At 43.9% G+C, this 12,333-nt stretch overlaps 1 pseudogene; it reads left to right on the top strand.

Moving 5' to 3' along the window:
* Positions 1-232: 232 nt before the first annotated feature.
* LOC118396858 (aryl-hydrocarbon-interacting protein-like 1) lies at positions 233-12,085 on the top strand (annotated as a pseudogene).
* Positions 12,086-12,333: the final 248 nt, after the last annotated feature.

The raw sequence follows: 12,333 nt of genomic DNA, 5'->3' as shown, positions 1-12,333 counted from the left end.
AGTCTTCTGTTTTCCCCTCTCCACTCAGACCACTCCCAGACAGTCATTGCCAAATTCTTGCTTGAGAAACTGCTCTTTGCTAAGAAGCTGTTAATTATTTATTTTTTTCATTTGAATTGAAAACAATCACAGTAAGGCACTTAATTGTTACCCAGAAATGATTTGATGTTGAGACAAAAATGGCTGCATTGCTGTTTATCTCTACACCTGTTGAAGACGTAACTGGGTGATTATGGTGCTGTAAGTCAGTCTTCGTGTCAGAGTGACTCACTCATAAAGCCTGCGTCACCCCACCCCCGCCGTTCTCTGATGCTCTCTCTCCCTGTGTGTGTGTGTGTGTGTGTGTGTGTGTGTGTGTGTGTGTGTGTGTGTGTGTGTGTGTGTGTGTGTGTGTGTGTGTGTGTGTGTGTGTGTGTGTGTGTGTGTGTGTGTGTGTGTGTGTGTGTAAATATATTAACATACAGTATGTGTTATACAGTAGACACAGGGTTAGGTCAAACTAGTTTTTCCTATTCAGACAGCAATGATATGTTTTCCATAGAACTGAACTCAAGTGCTCTATCACATTATAATCTCATCTTTGAGGACAATATATGAGGCCATTTCATTCACTAAGACTTCAGTCTTGAAGGACAATGAATATTGTCCGTTCATTCATTCAATTATTCATTCAACTGCTGCTCCTATGACCTACTAATTTCAGTAAAACCTGCTCATTTAAGTGTGTGTATACCTGACGCAGCCACACGAGGGCGACAAATCATCCTGTTACGAGCCTGGCCATGGTCCAGGTACATAAGGCGCTGTTGCACAATCCTGATTACCACATGATTGGTGAAATGCAAACTTGAGATCAGCTTGTTATCTTATAGGGTCTAGTGTTCCACCTACTGTACATATGACCTTTAATGACCATATTATAGATTCATAATGTACTATAAAGCCATTAAAAATACAGGTAACTGCCAAAATAAAGAAAACACCAACATAAAGTGTCTTAATAGTGCGTTGGGCCACTACGGTCCAGAACAGCATCAATGCACCTTGGCATTGATTCTACAAGTGTCTGGAGCTCTATTGAAAAGATCCGACACCATTCTTCCACAAGAAATTTGGTGTTTTGTTAATGGTAGTGGAAAACGCTATCTCAGGTACCACTCCAGAATCTCCCATAAGTGTTCAATTGGGTTGAGATCTGGTGACTGTGATGGCCATAGCATATGGTTTACATTGTTTTCATCCTCATCAAATCATTCAGTGTCCACTTGTGCCCTGTGGTTGGGGACATTGTCATCCTATGCGGGTATATCCATGGTATACCCGCATAGGTATACATGACCCTGTGCATGATGGGATGTGAACTGCTTCATTAACTCAGGACCCACACCTGTGTGGAAGCATCCTATTTTTATATACTTTGTATCCTTCATTTACTCAAGTGTTTCCATTATTTTGGCAGTTACCTGAAGGCTGTTTTGGTTCTTATTCGTATATTAGAGTAGCCTATTAGAGTTCCCTGAAAAGAGTTTGAATTTCTGGAAAAGAAACTCACACACCCTGATGTTCTCTTTACTTGAGTTGAAATGCTGCTCCACTATTTACTGGATTTGGCTGCAACACACACCACCACAGGAGCTTTGGATTTAAAACATACACACGTCTGCATGAATACACATGGGTGCGCTCACACACACACACTCACTCACTCACACAGGCACGCATGGACGCACACACACACCACACATACACACCACTCAGCAGCACATATGGGATGCAGATGTGATGTATGAAGCTGGGGTCACAGAGTCCACAGTACCAGTGCTGGATAATTGCCTACCCTGACATCGGAGTCTTAAAGAGCACTGAGAAATGTCTATCTATTCATCCTGATATTTGGTAAATCCAGGAAATTTCCTGTGGAATGTAAACCATGTTCTACTCTAAAATATCTAATACATTCTATTATATTCACTTCTACCTCAGCAACACAGGATATTAAAAGGGAAGGAGTCGGACAGACCTTTATGAGATGGACGACGGTCTTCTTCTTTTCCCTTTGATCATGACTGAATAGAAACTAGAAGCTTTAGCAACACTTAATAATAAACCAGTAATAAACCATTATTACGAGTTATAAGCATGTATTTCAGATAGCAATATATCAATAACAGCCTCAAAATGTCTGATACTGTTTCAGAACCATTACTGCGTGAGAGTAGCAAGCCATCATAAGGATGTCCGTGTTCTAAGTGCTTCACATTATGCCCCTATCACAATGATTTGTAACTGTGGGCTTGAAGTAGTGTTTTTTTTAATCCCGTTCTGGATGTCAGATTATAGATTGTCATCAGGAGAAACGTTGAGAAGAGCTGATTGAGGGATGGATGAATGGGGGAAGGGGAGAAGGAGATGAGTGGAGGAGGGATTCTTAATCTCGTTCTTTCTTTCCTAATCATCGAGGAGTAACATTAATGTGTGTTCATAACTCTCACACCTTCTATAGGCTACCTTAGCAGAAACATATACATAGCTATTTACAGTATTTACTGTACACAGACAGACATATAGGAAGATGTCTTCAGATATGGATGGGACCGTGCTCCTGGTGTGGAAGGCATTAAGAAAACCATCCTGTATGGAGGGACAGCTGAGATGCCCCGGTTCATTACTGGGACCAAGGTAGGCCTCAATCTCTCCATCTCTACCTATTCCTCTGCGTCAACCTTTTTATCGCTATCCAAATTCATCCATTTCGATCTCTCTATCTATTTAATTTATAATCCTCAGTCTTTCTCTCTTTCTATTTCTCTCAATATGAATCTCTCGATCTATCTATTTTCACATAACTCCATCAATCGACTTTTCTATCCTCTTTCTCAAATAGTGGAGGTTTTCTCCAGGCCACAGACAGTTACTCGTCCAGTGCTTTGTCTCCAATTCCAAACGAATCTGATTACTGTGAAGAAGATGGTTGCAATAGATTCTAGAACATTATGTAGATTCTGAAAATAAAAAATAATGTTTGTTTCACTCAAATCAGGACAAATAAAATTGTCTTACTTATGGAGTCATATGACACTATTCATTCCATTAGTAATGACATGGTACAAGATGTTGCATCCTGCCTGTTAACAGGGACCACATACCCACAACAGTATGGTCAGTGCATAAAGGGGTGGCATTTGGTGAAACTGGAGAATCTGGAGGAAAATGACTCTGATCCGACTTTTCTCTAAACCACCCCTCCCTCTCTTCTTTTCTCTCCTCCACCTCTTTCATACTGTACATCCTCCTCCATTATCCCTATCCTCCTTTTACCCCCCCCTTCCATTTCTGTACCCAGCTGTGTGATGAATGTAAGGTGACAGACGACAGTAAGGGTCTGGACGTGCCCATGATTGAAAACATGTTCAAGCTGGAGATCTGGGAGACCCTGCTCACCTCCATGAAGATCGGAGAGATGGCCGAGTTCTGGTGCGATGTCACTGAGAGTAGGACTCATTGTCCCACAATGCAGTGCCACGGTAGCATGTTTCCAGTTTCTAAACACCTCTCCAGAAGTCAACTGACTATCTCAATGAAAAAAGGTTTGTCCTAAGGGAACAACTATTTTACCTAGGGAGACATTTCACAAAAGCTGAAAGGTATCAATCACATCAGAATATGAATATGATCAGAATAAGTCTCTCATGATGGTCGGCCTACATCTTACAAGGAACTAAAAGAGACACCACCCATTATTACAGTACTGTCAAAAACCACAAAAGCATCCCGAGTAAACACTTAAATATCTCCATAACTCTCTCAGTAGCATGAGGCACAATACAAACACACTGGAATATCATACACCTAATACAGGTGCTTTGTGGTCCCGTGTGTGTTCATCGCCAGTGTTGTGTCATAATGATGATAATCAGAAACAACATTAGGGACAGGTAAAAACAAACAGATTAGCTCTTGTGTCGTGTCAATGCTAATCTCAACCCACTATTGAAGAGGATCCAGGCATTTCTGTCAGGTCCCCTTTTTTGCTATTTGTCCCTTCTCAGACAATTCAACACATCTCTAGTAAAGCTATGAAAAGCACACAGTTGTCGAAAATGTAGGCCCTACCTTCAGTTGTCTGTTTTATCTGTGCTCTTCAACGTATAATGTCTGCAATTGTAGGCTTTCCAGGGGTTTGGTTATACATTTATATTTGGTAACACTTTATAGTCCATCTGTAGATGCTCTACAGACTATCTACAGTAATATTTCAATGAACTATCTACTAACTCTAACTCCAGCTTGAATCCTAACCTTAACCCTAAACTTAACCCTTACTAAACCTAACCCTACCTCTAACCCTAACCCTTACCCTTATTCTAAACCTAACCCTAACCCTAACGCTTATCCTAAACCTAACTGTAACCTTAGCAAGCAGCTGCTTATCAACAGATATTTTGTTGATAGCATGACCATCTGTAGAGTATCTATAGATGGACTATCTGGACTATCTGGACTATCCAAATAAAGTGTGAACTTACACTGAGTGCACAAAACATTAAGAACACCTTCGGTGCAAACCGGTGCACCTGGCACTTACTACCATACCCCTTTCAAAGGCACTTATATTTTGTCTTGCCCATTCACCCACTGAATGGCACACGTACACAATTCATGTCTCAATGGTCTTGATGCTTAGAAATCCATCTTTAACATGTCTCCTCCTCTTTTATTTAACTAGGAAAGTCAGTTAGTAGCAAATTCTCATTTACAACGATGGCCTACACCGGCCAAACCTGGACGACGCTGGGCCAATTGTGCGCCGCCCTATGGGACTCACAATCACAGCCGGTTGTGATACAGCCTGGATCCAAACTAGAGTGTCTGTAGTGACGCCTCAAGCACTGAGATGCAGTGCCTTAGACCGCTGAACCACTCCGGAGCCCCTACACTGATCTACACTACATCTACACTGATTGAAGTGGATTTAACAAGTTTATCAATAAGGGATCACCTGAATTCACCTGGTCAGTCTATGTCATGGAAGAGCAGGTGGTCATAATGTTTTGTACACTCAGTGTTTATTTGTTCTATCAACAAAACCTACTAGTGAGGGTAACCTAAGGTTGCTATCTACAACACCTGCTAGAGAGGGTAACCTAAGGTTGCTATCTACAACACCTGCTAGAGAGGGTAACCTAAGGTTGCTATCTACAACACCTGCTAGAGAGGGTAACCTAAGGTTGCTATCTACAACACCTGCTAGTGAGGGTAACCTAATGTTTATACTGTATCTACAACAGCTGCTAGAGAGGGTAACCTAAGGTTGCTATCTACAACACCTGCTAGAGAGGGTAACCTAAGGTTGCTACTGTATCTACAACACCTGCTAGTGAGGGTAACCTAAGGTTGCTACTGTATCTACAACACCTGCTAGTGATGGTAACCTAAGGTTGCTATCTACAACACCTGCTAGTGAGGGTAACCTAATGTTTCTACTGTATCTACAACACCTGCTATAGAGGGTAACCTAAGGTTGATATCTACAACACCTGCTTGTGAGGGTAACCTAAGGTTGCTATCTACAACACCTGCTAGTGAGGGTAACCTAATGTTTCTACTGTATCTACAACATTTTACATTTACATTTAAGTCATTTAGCAGACGCTCTTATCCAGAGCGACTTACAAATTGGTGCATACACCTTATGACATCCAGTGGAACAGCCACTTTACAATAGTGCATCTAAATCTTTTTAGGGGGGTGAGAAGGATTACTTACCCTATCCTAGGTATTCCTTGAAGAGGTGGGGTTTCAGGTGTCTCCGGAAGGTGGTGATTGACTCCGCTGTCCTGGCGTCGTGAGGGAGTTTGTTCCACCATTGGGGGCCAGAGCAGCGAACAGTTTTGACTGGGCTGAGCGGGAACTGTACTTCCTCAGTGGTAGGGAGGCGAGCAGGCCAGAGGTGGATGAACGCAGTGCCCTTGTTTGGGTGTAGGGCCTGATCAGAGCCTGGAGGTACTGAGGTGCCGTTCCCCTCACAGCTCCGTAGGCAAGCACCATGGTCTTGTAGCGGATGCGAGCTTCAACTGGAAGCCAGTGGAGAGAGCGGAGGAGCGGGGTGACGTGAGAGAACTTGGGAAGGTTGAACACCAGACGGGCTGCGGCGTTCTGGATGAGTTGTAGGGGTTTAAAGGCACAGGCAGGGAGCCCAGCCAACAGCGAGTTGCAGTAATCAAGACGGGAGATGACAAGTGCCTGGATTAGGACCTGCGCCGCTTCCTGTGTGAGGCAGGGTCGTACTCTGCGGATGTTGTAGAGCATGAACCTACAGGAACGGGACACCGCCTTGATGTTAGTTGAGAACGACAGGGTGTTGTCCAGGATCACGCCAAGGTTCTTAGCGCTCTGGGAGGAGGACACAATGGAGTTGTCAACCGTGATGGCGAGATCATGGAACGGGCAGTCCTTCCCCGGGAGGAAGAGGAGCTCCGTCTTGCTGAGGTTCAGCTTGAGGTGGTGATCCGTCATCCACACTGATATGTCTGCCAGACATGCAGAGATGCGATTCGCCACCTGGTCATCAGAAGGGGGAAAGGAGAAGATTAATTGTGTGTCGTCTGCATAGCAATGATAGGAGAGACCATGTGAGGTTATGACAGAGCCAAGTGACTTGGTGTATAGCGAGAATAAGAGAGGGCCTAGAACAGAGCCCTGGGGGACACCAGTGGTGAGAGCGCGTGGTGAGGAGACAGATTCTCGCCACGCCACCTGGTAGGAGCGACCTGTCAGGTAGGACGCAATCCAAGCGTGGGCCGCGCCGGAGATGCCCAACTCGGAGAGGGTGGAGAGGAGGATCTGATGGTTCACAGTATCGAAGGCAGCCGATAGGTCTAGAAGGATGAGAGCAGAGGAGAGAGAGTTAGCTTTAGCAGTGCGGAGCGCCTCCGTGATACAGAGAAGAGCAGTCTCAGTTGAATGACTAGTCTTGAAACCTGACTGATTTGGATCAAGAAGGTCATTCTGAGAGAGATCTAACCTAAGGTAACCTAAGGTTGCTATCTACAACACCTGCTAGTGAGGGTAACCTAAGGTTGCTATCTACAACACCTGCTAGTGAGGGTAACCTAAGGTTGCTACTGTATCTACAACACCTGTTAGTGAGGGTAACCTAAGGTTGCTACTGTATCTACAACACCTGTTAGTGAGGGTAACCTAAGGTTGCTACTGTATCTACAACACCTGTTAGTGAGGGTAACCTAAGGTTGCTACTGTATCTACAACACCTGTTAGTGAGGGTAACCTAAGGTTGCTACTGTATCTACAACACCTGTTAGTGAGGGTAACCTAAGGTTGCTACTGTATCTACAACACCTGCTAGTGATGGTAACCTAAGGTTGCTACTGTATCTACAACACCTGTTAGTGAGGGTAACCTAAGGTTGCTACTGTATCTACAACACCTGTTAGTGAGGGTAACCTAAGGTTGCTACTGTATCTACAACACCTGCTAGAGAGGGTAACCTAAGGTTGCTATCTACAACACCTGCTAGTGAGGGTAACCTAAGGTTGCTACTGTATCTACAACACCTGCTAGAGAGGGTAACCTAATGTTTCTACAACACCTGCTAGAGAGGGTAACCTAAGGTTGCTATCTACAACACCTGCTAGAGAGGGTAACCTAAGGTTGCTATCTACAACACCTGCTAGTGAGGGTAACCTAAGGTTGCTATCTACAACACCTGCTAGAGAGGGTAACCTAAGGTTGCTATCTACAACACCTGCTAGTGAGGGTAACCTAAGGTTGCTACTGTATCTACAACACCTGCTAGAGAGGGTAACCTAAGGTTGCTACTGTATCTACAACACCTGCTAGAGAGGGTAACCTAAGGTTGCTATCTACAACACCTGCTAGTGAGGGTAACCTAAGGTTGCTACTGTATCTACAACACCTGCTAGAGAGGGTAACCTAATGTTTCTACAACACCTGCTAGAGAGGGTAACCTAAGGTTGCTATCTACAACACCTGCTAATGAGGGTAACCTAATGTTTCTACTGTATCTACAACACCTGCTAGAGAGGGTAACCTAAGGTTGCTATCTACAACACCTGCTAGAGAGGGTAACCTAAGGTTGCTATCTACAACACCTGCTAGTGAGGGTAACCTAAGGTTGCTACTGTATCTACAACACCTGCTAGAGAGGGTAACCTAAGGTTGCTACTTTATCTACAACACCTGCTAGTGAGGGTAACCTAAGGTTGCTACTGTATCTACAACACCTGCTAGTGATGGTAACCTAAGGTTGCTATCTACAACACCTGCTAGAGAGGGTAACCTAAGGTTGCTATCTACAACACCTGCTAGTAATGTGAGGGTAACCTAAGGTTGCTATCTACAACACCTGCTAGTGAGGGTAACCTAAGGTTGCTACTGTATCTACAACACCTGCTAGAGAGGGTAACCTAAGGTTGCTACTGTATCTACAACACCTGCTAGTGATGGTAACCTAAGGTTGCTATCTACAACACCTGCTAGAGGGGTAACCTAAGGTTGCTATCTACAACACCTGCTAGTGAGGGTAACCTAAGGTTGCTACTGTATCTACAACACCTGCTAGAGAGGGTAACCTAAGGTTGCTATCTACAACACCTGCTAGTAATGTGAGGGTAACCTAAGGTTGCTATCTACAACACCTGCTAGTGAGGGTAACCTAAGGTTGCTACTGTATCTACAACACCTGCTAGAGAGGGTAACCTAAGGTTGCTACTGTATCTACAACACCTGCTAGTGATGGTAACCTAAGGTTGCTATCTACAACACCTGCTAGAGAGGGTAACCTAAGGTTGCTATCTACAACACCTGCTAGTGAGGGTAACCTAAGGTTGCTACTGTATCTACAACACCTGCTAGAGAGGGTAACCTAATGTTTCTACTGTATCTACAACACCTGCTAGTGAGGGTAACCTAATGTTTCTACTGTATCTACAACACCTGCTAGAGAGGGTAACCTAAGGTTGCTATCTACAACACCTGCTAGTGAGGTTAACCTAAGGTTGTGTGTTCTATTTTCATCTTTGGGTGACTTCTTTTCCCCCCAGTTATTTGTGTCTACTAGAGTCTGGCTGTGTGTGTGTATACGTGCATATATGTGTGCAAACTTCCGTATGCGTGCGTGTGTTTATACGTGCATGCATTTGTATGTGTATGTTGATGGAGGAGACAAACAGAAGGAGAACTTAGAGAGTGTGATCAACTTTCTCTAATCGCCTGTGATTACTGCTTACTCACCATGAACACAACCTGGGATGGGCTTTAAACCAGCTGGGGCATAGCCATTCATTCCTTATCTAGTAGCTACAACCTGGGTGCTTTACAGTAGGCTACATTCTGCGACCCTACTTGTGTTGAGGGTAAAATTAAGTGTTTACTCATCCCAACCAGCGGAGGGCGATATTGTTACATAGGAGACATAGTTCAGTTGATGAGGAGAATTGGCAGAGTTTCACAATAACTTGTGTATTCACAAATACACCAGGGTCCTTTCTGGTTTAATTGATATACTAAGTATGACAGACAATGAGCAGTGTCGTACTCCACCCATTCCAATCCATTCAAAACAGTAGAAAAGAGGAACCCCCACTTAAACAAAATCTTATATCATATAGCTTTGGTCAGTTGTGACCAGTCTTTTCTTTTTTGCCTGTTTGCATGTTATTTTGGCATCAATACGTGTCACATATCAGTTTGCAAACAATGGAGAAAAAAAAGTAGTTAATAAAGCCACGTACAAACATGTCTCTTTTTTGCTTTCTTGAGTAAGGCAGCTCCAAAAGTGTTTCAACCTCGCTCAGTGCTTTCTGTGGTGGTGGTGGGGCAGCCAGCGGAAAATACAGAGCGTGGGGGTTGGTAATGTTCTCTAGTTGCGCCGTCATAGGCTGTGTTCTGTCACTCATGGAGACACTACGTCACCACAAAATCTACAGAAACAGCTCTAAAATTCAAGCCCCATGGGTGCTGCCATAGAGTTACATTAGAAATGCCCATCCAAGAAGGCTCAATGTCATTGGCCACAGATAAAATGATGTAAAATCACGTTATATCTACCATAGCTTTGATTGGACTGATAATGTCAACATCATACTTTCAAAATCTTAGCTAGGAAGCTAGACAAGCAGTAACCACCATGAATCACGTCGACAATCTAATGGCAAATCCTTTTCGAGAAATTATATATAAAACGTATTGGTACTCATCGGCCATTGGACATAAACATTACACAACAAGTTGGAAATCGCAAATTCAACAATGAGTGGTTTGGAAGGAATCAGTGGCTAACTGTAAGCGTTGCCAAGGAATCACTAGCCTGCTATTCAGTGGAGTGGGTGTGTGGTCCAAGTCTGGGTTTAAGTGTCTCTTTTCCAAGTATAAAAGGATAAACATTCAACAAGATGGGTCAGAAAAGGTTAAATACATTGGCCATGCTGTGAATCCAGCATGACTTCTGCCGCATTCAAAACAACTGGAAACTTGGAACTGGGAAATCTCAGACTTCAGTGCGTTCAAGACAACTGGGAACTCATCATGATGTCAGTTGGAGTTCTAGAAAGAGGCAGAGTTCCTGACTTGGAGTTCCGAGTTGGATGACCATTCGTAATGTATTTTCCCAGTCGGGGCAAATTTTTTTCAGAGTTCCCACAAATCCCACAAGCACCATAAATCCAGAGAATGCCAGACTTTGATGACGAAGTTTCATGACAAAATGTGCCCATAAGAAGGACCTCCGCACCACCTTCATGTTCAAGTGAGCACATCACAACAAGGTGAGTTGAAAAATTGATTGTATGCTGCTGCATAAATTATGTAATATGCCAGGGAGATATGTATACTGTAGCTAAGAAAGTAATACTAAGTGTATGTTGTGTAGTAAGCTGTTAGTAGCCCATGTGCTTCACCCTAATAATTTGTTCCTCCTTCATAACTTAGCTTACCGTTTTGACTTGGTGATGCACATGTAGCCTATAGCCTGTTTAAGAGAAACGTAATCATCGAATATTGTAAGAGCTTTCATTGTCTGCTTATATGCCCCCTTTATTTATCAACGGTTCTGACTTGGTGTACAGGGAGAATACTGTAAGAACTGCCCATGTTCTGAATTCTGTCGCTGTACATTTCAAAAGTGCTGAACAAATAGTTATATTGACTGACAAGGCTCCGCTGATAGCCGGGTGTGGCAGTGGTAAGGATTTACTCCATGGTGCTGAAAAGAAAGCTCTGCTGTTGGGACAGCTTTGTGTAGGCCGTAACAGTTTGTGGTTTAGTGTTATGTAGTGGCTTTGCTGGCATGTATCTAAAAAGATTTGGGGAGTTTGCCCCACCAGGATTTACATGGTAAAATCGCCACTGGCTCTGATTAACTTTGCTTGCCCCGTCTTTCTGACTCTCTCTCCCCAGCACACTGGCCTCTACCCCCTGGTGGCCACACACACACGCATTGCGGAGGGCAAGGACTCTGTGGACTGGCACATCCATTCGTGTGGCATGGCCAACATGTTTGCCAACCACACCCTGGGCTATGATGACCTGGACCAGCTACAGGAGGAGCCTCAGCCTCTCTAGTTTGTACTGGAACTGGTCAGGATTAGAGGGAAACACTGGAATGGAGACATACACAGAGACACAGATATTGTACACACGTACAGACACATACATACAGAAATATTGCGTGTGTTTGGTTTTACTATCCTTGTGGGGACCAGAAGTCAAGGAAAATTCTATTTTAAGCTTAAGGTTTAGGGTTATGGTTACAATTAGGGTTAGGGTTAGAATTAGAGTTAGGGATTAGGTTTAGGGTTAGGGGTTACGGTTAGGGTTATGGAAAATATGAATAAATTGTTTGGTCCCCACAGGGATAGTAAAACAAATGTGCGTGTGTGTGTGTGTATGTGTGTGTGCCTGACTGCCTGTCTGTGTATCCCAGGTGCACCGGCCCAGTGAGTATGACAGGGAGTCGTGGGCTCTGAATGATGAGGAGAGGCTGAAGGCTGTGCCCTTGCTTCACGGCCAGGGGAACATGATGGTGTGGATCGAGGGCCTGTTCTGACATGGCCCAGGAGATATGCACATATGGAGGGGGAGGGTCAATGTTAAAGTGGACAGCAGAGATGGGGCTTGTGGAGGAAGAGGGGAGGGACGGGCAGTAACAAATCCTACGTCATTGTTACTTATTTATCTAAGTTTGTTTGGTGATCAATCCATTTGGGTAGAACATATATCCATTATGTCTGACTTGAATGGTTCGAACGCAACAAGTACTGTATCTAGTCATAAAGGGCAAATATATACAGTATG

The sequence above is a fragment of the Oncorhynchus keta genome, chromosome 18, assembly GCF_023373465.1.
Source record: "Oncorhynchus keta strain PuntledgeMale-10-30-2019 chromosome 18, Oket_V2, whole genome shotgun sequence".
NCBI lineage: Eukaryota > Metazoa > Chordata > Actinopteri > Salmoniformes > Salmonidae > Oncorhynchus > Oncorhynchus keta.
Note: the sequence above shows the minus strand (reverse complement) of the source record. Positions and strands in the feature narration are given on the sequence as shown.